The sequence below is a fragment of the Pistacia vera genome, unplaced genomic scaffold (genome assembly GCF_008641045.1).
Source record: "Pistacia vera cultivar Batoury unplaced genomic scaffold, PisVer_v2 Contig660, whole genome shotgun sequence".
NCBI lineage: Eukaryota > Viridiplantae > Streptophyta > Magnoliopsida > Sapindales > Anacardiaceae > Pistacia > Pistacia vera.
Window position 1 is genome coordinate 468404 of NW_022196513.1, and position 15042 is coordinate 483445.

The following is a 15042-nucleotide window of genomic DNA, read 5'->3' on the forward strand; positions in this document are numbered from 1 at the left end:
TCAACACTCACTACAATCAATAGTTTTTACCGACGTGTTCAATGTTGCTAAATCAATTTGAATTTTTTTTTTTTTTTTAATATCTAACCTACAGCGACACCGTGTTGGCGTGTCAATAGGTCTCTGGCCTTCACTGACACCAGATTGGATCATTTTTTATATAGCAATGGCCTTAAGGATTTTGGAAAAAAAATAAATTAAAAAATATATATATAACTCTATTTGGAGCTGGACAAATAGATTTATACTACAACTTAGGGGCGCATCATTTTTGCGGCGTTGTATGAGTATCCTAGACTCGATTCTTCACCTTCCAACTTAATAATCTTCCACTCAAACAAACGCTACTAAATTTTTTTCCTTCCCATCCAAACAATTCAAAAAATCAAATCAAGCATATCAATTAAACATTACTTCATCTCAATGGATATAATTCAAACTGGTTTCTAAATCAAATTTGATCACTTGAGAACAAAATTATGCATGACAATGACATTAACATAAGACTAAGCTTAGCTTAAATTCAATGGATTAGCCGCCTTCGTATGCTCAGAATTTTAGTCAGAGTTCATTTATAATGATAGAGAATTAATAAATTTAACTGTCTTTTGTCCAAAAAAATTACCTTTGCTCTCCTACTAAATAGTTAATTAACAGTTAAAAAAAAAAAAAAAAAAAAGGTTAAAAAAATGAAAGTACAGAATAAGATCTTGAAAAGAAATACTTTATCATTTAATTTATGGGCTCTACTAAACCTCTTAAAGTTTAAAATAACAAAAATTCCTCTAAAATTTGAGAAATAACAAAAATCCCCCAACCATTAATTAGCCGTCAGTGTTTTTAACGTGATAGTGGACGAATATTTCAATAATTACCCCTTTACAATTTATTTTAACATATAAAAAATTAACAATAAAGGGATTTTTGTTATTTCTAATACTATAAGGGATTTTTTTTATTTAACTTTACCTTTTAAAAGATTGTTGTTGACCATTTAATTTATGTTAAAAACATTCTTTTGCCTTAAGCCAATTACAATATCATAATAATAATAAAGTTAAGGAAACATTCAATATTAATATGATTGGATATTATTTATAGGGTTAATTTAATTCGTTAGGTCACTAAATCTTAAAAGTCTACAAATTTTATTAAATATCTACAAATAATATGTATTAATCGTGTTTTAAAATTACTAAAACAGTTGAGATATAACTCTTTGCGAATTGAATAATACTATATATTTCAAATAATATCCTAAATTTTTCATATCAAATAATATGTTTTTATACAATATTGATGGGTAAATAAAAAATTTGGGAATTCATTTTGGGAAAGTGTACGATTAATCTTATCATCTTGTGAATTTATGAATTTGATTAGAAAATATGATGTCACAGCTTACATAAGCATGTACTTTATCGTGGAGCCGACACCTGATTGATTATTGAACTATATATTGACATTCAACACTCCCTTTTACTTCACTCTCTTCCTTTTACTTCGCTCTATTAATATCCTCTAGAGATCAGAATCAAATCACAATGGATGACAATCGGAGGGAAAGCTCCAGGAAGAGCAATCAGGTTCCTAGCCATGGCCAAGGCAGTAGCTTCGGCAATCTTCCACCGCAGCGAGGGAAGATTTTCCGGCGGGTAGTTTCTGAAATGATAAGAAGTCCTTCCAGTCTCCCACCACCACCGCCACCGCCGTAGCCACCACCTCCTCGGCAAGGAATTAGCAGTACTTGGTTTAAGTTTGATGTTTCGTTTTGCTGATGAATTATGTACTTATGACGATGTAGCAATTTGCCTAAATAATTGCTTGTTTCAGTGTAGTGATTTATGATCAACTAATCAAGTCTTCTTCTTCTTCTTGGTTTGTGGATCTGGATCATAATTCTTTGTGTTGTGTGTTTCCAGTGTTCTGAAACCCGACCCGGGTGTCACCCGGCAAGGGGCTGGTCCTGGGTTGACGATTCGACCAGTTAAACCAACGTCGGTGATCCAACAAGTTTGAAATTTTCCCAACACACCCCTGAAAAATACCATGACCCTACAGATGTGAAATCTAATAAATACACCCTTGTAATCTGGTTGGGTTTTGATTTTTCCGGCCAAATTCCGGTTGCCAAAATTCAATCTGACACCACCACCTAAACCACCGCCTTCACTCTACAAAACCCCTCCAACCACAGATCTTGGTAACCCCTGTTCGTCAGCCGTGACTCACATATACTGCTGCAATTTGGTTGATTTTTCTAGCCAAATTTCGGCTGATTTCGACGTTCAAAATTCAATTCGATACCATCACCTGAACCACCAGTCTCTACTCTACAAAACATCTCTAACCTTGGCTCTTGGTAGCTCCCGATTCACTGATCATAACTCACGTATTGGGTTAATTTTTCCGACCAAATCCCAACTGATTCTAGCATCCAAAATTCAATCTGACACCACCATTTGAACCATCGGCCTCCACTTTATAAAACCCCTCTAATCCTGATACTTGATAACCCCTTATTCGTCAGAGAAGGAATTGATCATCAGTTGAATCAACCGATCTGGTCTGGGTCCGGTCTGGTTTTTAGATCGCTGGTCTTTGTTTCCTATCCTAAGTCATGAAAATTAAAAATGATATAAGTTATTTTTCTTCTAATTTCTTATAATTAAATTATAGTCACTTTTTCCATTTTTACTTCTCCTGTAAAATTATATTCTTACAATCTTACCGCGGTTTCATCTTTTATAGGTCAAAAGTTATATCCACTCCCATTTAGGCTACAAATTCTTCTTTTAACCTCCGCAAAAATTATTTCTTCCCGGGATTACTTGTTGATTTGTGCTACATAATATAAGAAATATAATATCAAATTCTTCAAATAGTGCCAACAATACTTGATCTAAGAATTAAAAATATTTTTCATTTTTAACATTGGAAAACAAGTTTATTTCGAAGTGCTCGTTAGAACCTATAATTATCAATCCAGGAATTAACCACTGCTTCCAATAATCTTTTGTTGTTGGAAAATAACATTTTTGAGGATATTTAAATATTTTTGTGAAATTTTAACTCTCGAAAAATAAGTAATACTATGTTAACAATACTAATTCACTAATAGATATCATTAGAGATATTTTTGTGTTTATCACTTAATCTTTCTCGTGATTATCATTGACTTACTCTTAGATATTATAGTTGTCAGGTCGGGTGATGGTGGTTGCTAGACATAGTTTTAATCCATTGATATAAACGAAAATATAACTATGAAGAGAGTGTAAAATTGTAAAATGAAAATTGAAATATCTAAGACTAAGTTAGTGATAATCACAAAGATATCTCTAATCCTCTATTATTCACAATTTCTTTGTTATTTTTTTGAGTTAGGTAATAGCAATATAGTTTAAGTAAAATTATTATAAGATAAATTGTTTGGCTAAAGGTTTCACATGAAAATGGATGGACAGGATAGTAACTAAATCTTGCCCTACAAATACAATTATTAATACAAGTACAACTATTAAGAACTACGCATGCGCAAATACTTTTTCGTTTCTTTATTTTTGTCGATAAAACTTTGAACAAATTTTATTATATTATACTTATAGGTTAAGTAATGTCAGCTTTAATTTTTCATATTAATTTATAAAAATCAAGTTCTACATCCAACCATGAATAACGATTAAACTGATTTAAATTAATATTATAAATTGAAATCTAAATAAATTAATAATACTTATCAATAGTTTGTATAATGAGAGATAACTCATTTTGAAGAGACCAAGAGGTGAAGGGATGCAAAATTTCCAAGCACCAAAAATTATCGATGGTGACATAAATTTTTTTTGATCATATAAACAAAATATAAAAAATGGGGTAAAACGGGAAAAGTAAAGTTACTTAGCAACTACCAAGCAACCTTTAATTTTGATTGATCAAAAGCTTTTTGCATGGATACCCCTGAGATTTAGTGAAAAAACAAGGAGACTAGCAAGTTTCATAATGAAACATTTACGCCATTATAGTTTCAAAACACTTGCTCTTGTAATTGAATGATGTTTATGAAAAGTAACTATTTAATATATTAATGACAAATATTAGACATTAACTTTTTTTATTGTAGGAGAAAGACAAACACTTGTACCAAGATTCTGTGTCCGAATAATTTTTCACAAAGTGTCTGAGGGTGTAAGTGTTTCATTCTGAAACCTATAAATCTCCTTATTTCTTTCACTAGACCTCAGGGGTATCCAATATAAAAACCTCTCTTAATCAACCTTTGATCATAATTTAATCCTTTCTTTTGGATTATGATTTTATTCACCTTTAAATCATAACCATTAAGGGAGACAACACTGCGGAATTCTATAGTTTCAGTGTTTATCTTATTTGATGTACAAAATTGTTGGGTCCCAATTATCAAGCTTAAATCCAATCTCATTAAATAGTGACCTAGAGAAGGAGAAAGAGGGTTTAGACAAAATAATAGCGCTCAACTACACTACGCATTTCCAAAAATGAAGGGGTCCTACTTCCACATTCAAAGATTCTTGTATCTTGTTTGATGTCTACAACACCAAATGCAGTTAAATATACTTGCTCCTTGAGTTTGGCTCATACAAGAGTTTCCCTTTCACCGTTTATTTGGACCACACTTTGAAGGAATGGGCATTCCTTCCCCGAAAATGGAAAATCCCATTACTCACAAGAGTAGGGGAGTGCATGAAATTCCTTCCCTGTCTCTATCCCTATCCATTTTTTTTTTTTATCAATTTTACTCTTAAAGATGTTTATTTTTATTTTAATTATTTTATAATTTAACAATTATAATTTAAAATATTTAAATTATTAAATTATTATTTTCCGTCACCACTTTAATCAAAACAGTCACCACTAGCCCTCACCGTTCCTATTGTCGTTGACGTGGGGTCATGATGTTGATCAGTTTTCAAAATTATACAGAAAATAATAATTTTAGTTTATAAAAAGAAATAAATTATATTATTAAAATAATTTTAATCGTATTTCATAATATTTAATTTTAGTTTAGATATTTTATGAAAACAAATTTAAATCATGAAGTTATTTTTGCCTAATTACTTTTTAGTGGATTAAATTGTGTGATAAAATATACATATACAATGATTTAAACTTGAGGGTAATTTTGTCCAAAAAACATAAATTATATTTCATTCCATTACTATTCATTGTTACAAGTAAACAATATAATCATATTTCTGTAATTTACACATCCCCATTCCTACACCCACCGCCATGGAATCCACGAGTAAACTCCACCTGAATGTAATATTAGTTAGCAATTATTTGACGAATATTTTAAAGAGTTTAAAATATCTTTAATTTGTTAATTTTTATTTTACTTTTTATAATTTACAGAATTTCTCTAAATTTTAATAGAGTTGTTAATTGACATCCATTTATTTTCTTTAACAATTTTGTTAATTTTTAATGTCATTTGCATAAGACAATATTAGGGGTATTTTAAACTTTTACAAAAATAAATTAAAAAATTAGTAACTAATAAAGACTTGAGTGTCACTTTGTAACTAATAAAGACTTAAGTGTTACTTTTAGATTTTATTGGACCCAACATTAGGCTAAAATTCAGGGACAAATGTGTATTTAACTTGCTTTAAATTCTTCATGTTGTATAGCACAACATCATTGAATTAATGTTATGTTTAGTGTATAACATTGTATAATATAAAGAACAAAATGCAGTACTAAATAATACTAAACAATATTTTATGCAAATTTTGAATTATACTAACTAATGCAATATACAAGCCATAAATGCATCTCCACTAATCTCCATCTTACCCATTAATATCAAGTAAAGGGATTGTATTAATTAATGCCAAGAAAAAGAGTGGGCTAAAGAATGTAATCTATTTCATTTTCTTTGACAATTTTTTAAAAAAATGTCCTTTAGATATGTTGTGTGTGATTTTTCCTTCAAGCTCGGAGAACTACGAGGTTATAGCTCAATCCAGAGCTGGCTCGACTCTACTGATTGTCCGACCCAGCATAAGCTTGTCCAGTTATAGCTCGACCTAGTACAAACTAGTCGTGACCAATCCTTAACCAATTCACAAATAACTTCAGATCCCAAGTATCACAGAAATGATCAGATCGTCAGCAATCTTTGTGCTATCACAACGCTCAATCACGAGAATATCAGAGTTGCATTTCAAACTCAATTGTAATCACTTTATTTTTGCTATTTCCTTTATACAAAATCTATATATAAACCCCCTCCAATGATGAGAAAGGGGTTAGCAAATTATTCTAGGACTGTTATTGTAAGCTCTTACAGCAAATACAAAACAGTGGATGTAGGCTCGAGGGTTCAACTCGCCAAACCACTTTAAAACCCTCTTTGTCATTCTCTTTACTGCATTTATTGTTTACATCATTGTTGGTTACCCGTAATCAGGCACACATTAGTTTCGATCCCGACAAGGTCGATCAGATCGCTCTAGTTGGTATATTTTTGCATCAATATTTTGGCGCTAAAAGGAGGGCCTCTGCCAAAATCTCAGAATTTGCTGTAGACAACCCCAGTGACCTGATCACTCTAAGGCCCACAATGGTGCGTACAAGATCAAAAACCACTACCGGAAACCATGGCAACTTGGAAACTACCCATCAGGAGGTGCACCAAGATGCCATTGGGCATCGACCACCAATGTTGCCAACTCAACAGGCCACAAATAACTAGGGAGCAAGGACGTCAAATCCTGAGAACGGTCAACTGGTGGAAATGATCATAACAATGGTTGCATAGGCAGTGCAACAAAACATGGTTAAGCTAAGAAATCAGCAACCAATCGTACAAAACCTTAACCAGCCACGCTTCACCGATATCACCCCGACAGGTCAGAATTCAGCCAACAACCAATCCAGTTCATCGGCACCGAGGAGCAACCGACATCGCCAACGTTGGAGAGTACACTCCACTCACGAACATAAGTCCCACGAGCAAACTAACCTTGGGAGGTGACTAGGAAAGTAGCCAATGGGGGAAAATGAAGGTAATGGTAGCCCACGTGAGGCTCGACCTGCCCAACGGTATCCCCAGTGTCAGTCTGCCAATTTTAACCCATACCCAAGGCAGGCTCAGACCCCACAACCTCTCGAGACGAGCTATGTGCACCAATCTGGCAATGACCGACGTTCCGGTTATAATCAATGTTGCGAACAACGCAACAATGAGCATGATAACACCTACCAGCCAAGCCATCATGACTCAACCTCGTGTATCAATGCTCATAATGGAGGGGCTTCACAAGCAACAGATTTGCGAACTCACCTGCTCAAGGTAAGGCTGAATAGAGCCAGCTAGGGCAATCACAACGAAGACTTGGATCGGGTGCAGAAAATGCTCAACGATCTAAGAGCTTGCCAGAATAATGCGGTGAAAGAGATTGTTAGCTCTCCTTTCACGAAGGAAGTTCGCCAGACCCCGATTTCCCAAGGAGTCAAGTCACTAGAAAGTAAATTCGATGGGAAAGGAGATCTTAGAGACCACCTCGACACTTTCAACAACCTGATGGAACTGCACCAGGTCTATGATTTGGTCAAGTGTCGTTGCTTCGTGGTCACATTGGTAGGAGATGCCAAGAGGTGGTACAAAAGGCTCAAGGCGAACTCAATTGGCTCTTGGCAACAGTTCTCCTCGTCGTACCTATAACAATTACAAGAGAAGAGACAGTTTGCAATGTCACTAAGCTACCTGCGCAATATTCATTAAGAGAGAGACAAAACACTGACCTCATATCTGACGAGGTTCCAGAATAAGCAAGCAAAGGTCACGGATGCACCTGAAAAGTCAATCTAGACTTTGCTAATTGTGGGCATTAAGCCACAAACGGAGCTATGGAAAGAGCTCCAAAGTGAAGACCATATAAGCTAGGCCAAGTTCTACCAAATGGTTGCAAGCACCAGCGAGTAGAAAGCTTGCTAGCCGCCCTAGCCAGAAGCTAGAAAATAGAGCCCTGGAAAGGCAACAGGATCGCCCAACAGACAAGCGGAGGGGCAAAGACCGCAATGACAAGGACCAAAATAGGTCCCAAAAGAGACAAAGAACAGATAACTATGGGGACAGGCAGCCTTTCCCGCGATATGCAGAATACACTCCCTTTACGCAAGACATAACCCATATATATAAAGTCTCCCATGAGGCTAAGAGACTGCCCGCTCCAAAAAGAATAAGGGGGGCTCCAAGCAGAAGAGATTGAAAAAAATATTGCAGATACCATCGAGATATCGGGCACAACACCAACAAGTGTCGGGCTTTAACGGATGTCATTGAAGGTCTGATAAGGAGGGGCCACCTAAAAGAATTTGTTAAGGAGACACCAGCTTGCAAAAATATCGGCGAGCACAATAACCAGATCCCACAAGCCCCAGCCAACACTAACAATGATGTCCTGGTAGGCATGATCTACGGGGGGGCCCAACATTGCAGGGAGCTTAAGAAATGCTTGTTAGCAATATGCTTGAGAGGCTAGAACAAACTTGGTCCCCCAAGTAATGAGCTATGAACAGAAGCTGTCGAAGCACCGCAGACAAGAAAGCGAGCTGATAGGATTCACAGTGGAAAAGTGTGAAGAATCTTATCGCCATAATCATGATGCAATAGTGATCGCAACTAGGATCAGCAACCCCAGAATACTAAGGGTGATGGTCAATAATGGAAGTGCAGCGAACATCATTTTCTTGGGAGTTTTTCAAGAAATGAGGTTCACGGAGAAGGACTTAAGGGCGTGCCCATCACCGCTCTATGGATTCACAAAGGACAATCTAGTCCCTAAGGGAATGATTGACCTACCTGTGACTATGGGGGCAGAACCCTAAATCAAGACGATGATGGCAGAATTCTTAATTGTGGACTACTCGACCACATACAATGTAATCCTCGAAAAATCGATCTTGGATGATTTGAGTGTAGTCACTTCAGTGCGCTACCAAGCAATGAGGTTCTCGACCCCAGGCGGGGTCACAGCAATCAAAAGCTACAGAAAAGAATCTTGGGAATGTTACAATCGGGCCATTAATGTTACATTAAAATGGTTGCTCCCAAGAACCATGGTCATTAAGAGTCCGAGCCACACCCTAGACTTCTCGAGGATAGCATAGATCCTCACATCCATAAGGAAGAGCCTGCGGTAGGGCCAACAAAAGAGCTACAAGAAAAATTTGTCAGCGAGAAGACCCAACTCGCGTATTAAAGGTTGAAAATAGTCTAAGCAAAGAAATGGCCGACAATCTGGTAGGGTTTCTAAAGAAAAACCTTGACGTATTCGCATGGGTGCATGCTGATTGATGCGTGTTTTCATAGACATGCAAATGTAGCAAGTGTACTAGTCGCACAAGTAATAAAGTGATGAGTGAGTATTGTTCCCACGAGGATTGGTTGCTAAGCACTAAGTTTTTCCACTGTTTTCAAGTTGGAGTAATCAAGTTGTTTGGATTGAAGGGAGGAAAATTAAACTTAAAACTAAAACAAAATTTCTAAATATTGAAAACTAAATTATGAAAGCAAGATAAAAAACAAGGATAAAATCAATTCAAACAAACGGGTAGGGTTTTGACTTCATTCGGATTTTATGGGTTAAACCTAAATATTAAACTAATTCCATATTCACATGCGTTGATTGTAAATCGAATTCTCTAAAGTGTAAAGCATACCTTCTCAGGCTATGTTTTCCTACTCTTCCTTATTAACTTTCCGCACCCAACAATTTGAAGGTTAATAATTCTAAGCTCATTAAGCATAAAGAATCCTAAATTGATTTAATTGATTCTTGAATCTATCTCTAGCATTCAATACTGCAATGGTGATTACCCAAGACGCCTAACACGATTCATTTCTCAATCTCATCATGTTCATCACATAAAACAATAAATTCAAAGTAATCACACAATCAAAACAAAATCATATGAAAAGAATAACAATCTATTACTTAACCCATGAAATTCTGAATTACAATCAAAACCCTAACCCAAAATAGGTTAGTTCATGGCTAAATCAACAATACAAACAAAAGAAACGACAAATCCAAACTTCAACATAATGAAAATAAGAGAAAAGACAAGAAATCTCCCCAAATGACGAATCCACTAGTTTAATCTCGAATCTTCAACCTTTGCAATCTAAGTTCGCCCAAAACAATTCTAAGAAAATGTAAAAAGCTGCTGTCTACTGAAAAACGAACGAACCCCCACAAAAAATGACTAAGTTTCTCTTTTATACCTCGCCTAAAACCCTAAGAAAATGCATAAAAAATGAAAATGTGGGTTTTGGAATTCGCAGACTTCGCCACGGCGAAGAAGGATTCTTGTCGCAGCGACAAAATAAAAACAGATTCTTGTGCGCAACTCTCTTTGCCGTGGCGAAGAGCAAGCTTCACCGCGGCGAAACTTCATGTGGAATTTTGAATTTACAGAATTGCCCTCTGCTTGCCTTTTTGCTTGAATCTTCGATCTTCGATGCTCTCCTATGGAAACAAGCTTCCTAGTGCTCCATTCTGCTTCAGAAATCTCCCAACTTCTGAGATTCGCTCACTTCTGAGTCCAGAAACTCCAATTCGCTCATTATTTGCATAAAATGTCCATTTTAGCTTGAAACACAAGATATAACGAATTAAGTAGCAATTCAGGTCAAAATGAACTAAGAAGTATCTGAAATTCGACTAAAAAGTCTAATAAAAACAGTATAATCCATGAATTATCAAATACCCCCAAACTGAAGACATGCTCGTCCCCGAGCATAAGGTACAAAACTCAACGAAAGAAAAACAATAAATAACCAAAAACACAAAACACAACACAACACAACAAAACTGAAAAATGAACAAACACAAATTAGACTCAAACTCAGCATACGAATTGCCTAGAAATCACACAAGTCTCAAAGGTTGTTGAAAAATTATTATCAGAAAATGTTCAACACTCCAAGAAGTTATAAGCTACATCAATTGTCGTTCTCAATCGGTCCACCGAGTAGGTGATCCCCACTTTAATCCACATTCCAACTTCCCGGATTATTTTATGCAGAAATGTTAAGTTTATCAAATGGTGGCAGACTCCATAAGCCTAAATATCGAACTACTCTCCACTAATGTAGACTAGACATCGCTAAGAATCAACAGGTTTTTACAAGCTTGTAACGTTAGGCTCGGGTAGTGGGTTCCAAGAAAAAGGATCGGATAAACAAAGTAAGAGAACTCGGTTTTCCTCATGCAAACACTATAAGTCACATCAATCTCCACTTCTTCTTAACCACCAATCAAAGTGTCAACCATTTTACAACCCTCAAACTTAATATTTCTTATTTCTGATCTTGAATTGAACCAAGAAGAATTTAATTTTTTTTTTTTTTTGAAAATAATAATAATCATTCGAATTGAGGTTAACTACCTCTCTTATTCTTATCGCCCTTCTCACAACCTCCAAACTGTTCTTTTAGTGATTCGCACAACTCTTCGCTTTCTTTGTGTTTGCATTAGGCCCAAAATTCTCCTAAGGGTATGATTATGTGTTTAGGGTAGTTAGATTGGGAAATTTTCGGTTTGCAAAGAAAATAAAGCAATGATAATCTCACAAGGCTCAAATGGTGACTAGAGATAAATTCATTCATGGGTCGGCTGGAAAGGCTCAAACGTTCCGAAAAATGCCTAAATCATTTCCTCAACAATGTCTAGTCCTAGAATTTCGCCTCAAGCACTTCTCTACTAGGTTCTAGAGTCCACTAAAATTATCAAACTTTATCTAACCACATAAATTGAATCTAAGCATGCCGAAATAAATGAAAACGGTGGTTGAACCACTCAACAAACCTCAATCAAAATTCAGTCAATAAACATAAACTTGAAGCAATGCTTAACATTTTTCAACAATAAAATCCCAACAATCCTAGTCTCATCATGGACTTATGCAATTCATCATGGCAACCACAACAAAAACACAAACGTAACTGAAACAAAAATAAAATTTTTTTCAAATTTTTCCTACCCCCGAACTAAAGATGACATTGTCCCCAATGTCACATTATGCATAAATTAAGAATAGAAAACAAAATATAAAAAGGTGTGAGATAGTTCCTTGATTAATCCGTGAAGTTGAAGTTCCGCTCACAGTGTGCACACCCGGTCCTCAGCTTTTTTTCATCCAAATTCTGTAAAAACAATTGAAAACCGTGGTGTCCACTATGTTAGAAAAATCCACTGACTAATATGAAAATATTATAACCCTAATCTCGTCTTTACATCAACTAGAATTTAAAACAAAAATGAAACAACTAAAACAACTAACACAATCCCAAACAAAAATATCAACTGAGTTCAATGTTCAAAATCAAAGAAAAACAGAACAACTAAAACAAATAAAAATAACGAAATTAAAACAGGTGCTCAAGTGCTCATTTGTCGGCCTCCTCCTCTTCCTCAGCGTCATCCTCTTTTGGATCAGAGCCCATCCACTCATCTAAATCTCAGTCTTCCCACTGGTGTTCTGAAATATCAATCCCAACGTTGTTGCAGCAACTAAGTTGTAGCTCATATGTCTTCCTGGCCTGCTTTGCCAGCCACCCGTGACGTCGCTCCATCATTTTCATCAGACCCATCATTTTCTGCATCATTTCTCTCATTGTGACTGTTGAACCGGATGCGGTGGCAGCTGCTGTTGTTCTCCTTCTCTTGGTGCCTGACCTAGGCCTTTTTTCTGTTTGAGGCTCAAGATGCTTACGGAAGTAGGCTGTGTCTAGGATTAGGGCAACATGGATCAGTGGCTCATCATCCTGTAGCTCGATTCTTGCTTTAGTGCACAACTCTGTAATGAGTTGTGGGAACAAGAAACTGCCTCGCCTTGGTTTGGCTGCAAGTTGGATACTCGTCAGGATGATGTTCCCTATGTCCATTCTTTTTCCTGTAGCAATAGAATACAATATAAGTGCCTTCTCATACACCACTGTACTGTAGTGCATCTCTGGCATCATCCTAGCACAAATAAAAGACTACCACAACCGAGCCACTGGTGTTAAACTAGTCCCCTTAATGGTTTTCTTGCCCTTCTTTGAAATATCCCAAGAGGCATCTAGTTTCGCTATGGTCCTAAGAATCACCTCATCCCTTTTCTGTGTCATCCTAAACTCCTCATATTCATCACGGTCAGTCTGAGGTAAGCCATAGAAATCATTGATGACCTTTTCCGTAAATACCACATCAGTACCCCTCACAAAAACAACCCCCTCATCACATTCAGGGAGGTTGGCATAAAAATCCCTCACCAGTGGTTCCACAGCCGCATGTTCGGGTTCACTCATAAAGTCCTCCCAACTTCTCCCTTGACTCCACTCATCCGCCTGGTTTGCAGTCAGTCCATGCTCAGGGATAAATTCCTTGTCTTTCTTTTTGGTTGATGCCTCATAGTTTTTTCGAGCCTTTTCACTGACAAACCAGTCGTCTACTTTCTTTCCTTTTCCTTTGCCCTTGGATGGTACCTTGACTTTGAGTGGCATTTTCTCCAAAAGTATACTTCAACTCAACAATGCAACTCAAAAAATTCAAACCTAAGTGTCCTACAACAACCAATTCAATCCTGCAAAAATTGACAACACTTCCAAAAATTTTCACCTCAACCCCTAAACTACGATTCTTCTAAATTCGACCAAATACTCCAAAATTTAAAACCCACACTCCTCAATATCACACAATGCACAATCAACCCTTCCTCAAACAAAATCAACACTCATAAGCACAAAAATTCCACAACTCAACCAACAATCAAAATTTTCAGATCTACAAATCAAAACTCGAAATTTTTGAGATAAAAAGCTAAGAGAATGTAATATCTTACCCAAACTAGGGAGTATTCGCCACCAATTGAGCGAAAATCAGTCTAGATTGCAAATCTCCAAATTTCTTGAATTCAGAAATTTCGTGAATTTTTCACAAAAATTGTTGTTGAAATGAGTTGTTTTGGTGTTTAGGAGGGTTAAGGAGTGATAAATTTGGTTGGGAAATCACTGGGAAGGCTTTGGATTGAAGTTGGAAAATTTTTCTCTTAAATGGATTTGAAAAGTTGCGTGAAAAATGAAAGAAAGTGAGAATTTATAGAAAGTAGACTTCGCCGCAGTGAAGTTCATCAAACGAATTCTAGGGTTTTTGAAACCCAGTCAATGCCACGGCGAAGATAAATTCTTTGTCGCGGCGAAAAAATACAGGGAGTACCTCGCCTCGGCGAAGAACAATCTTTGCCGTGGCGAAGTTTACTTGGCAATAATTCACCCCACTTGCTTCGCCGCGGCGGGAAAATGCAGGAGATACTTCGCCTCGGCGAAGAACAATCTTCGCTGCGGCGAAGTCTGGGACTTTTCCTCTTCCATTTTGTGGTAAGTGTTCTTCGCCGAAGACTGGGAAATTTTTTTTTTTTTAATTCCTTTTTCGCCTTAGTTCGAAACTTCACCTGAAACAATCAAAAGTGCACAAATTAAACTTCATCTAAAATCAAAAGACAACAAAACAGTTTCAATGCAATAAACAATAAAATCAATTGAAAACACTTGGGTTGCCTCCCAAGGAGCGCTTGTTTATAGTCGAAAACTCGACTATCTCAATTCTTCAAGTCAGAATGTCAAACCGGATCGGGATGGACTTGCAACTCATCACCCCATCAATGTATGGCTTCAATATTTGTCCATTGACTGTAAAAGTACCCTTTTCTTCATGTGAAACTTCCATCGCTCCAGATGGGTGAATTCTTATAACTGTGAATGGTCCGGACCATCTAGACTTAAGTTTTTCGGGGAAAAGCCTAAGTCTAGAATTGAACAACAACACTCTCTGACTCACTTCAAAGTTTTTCTTCCTGATATGCTTGTCATGCCACCTTTTTGTCTTCTCTTTGTAAATTCGAGCATTCTCATATGCTTCGAGATGGAACTCATCGAATTCATTCAAAGTCAGCATCCTTTCCTCCCCCGTAGCTCTTACGTCCATGTTTAGCTGCTTTACTGCC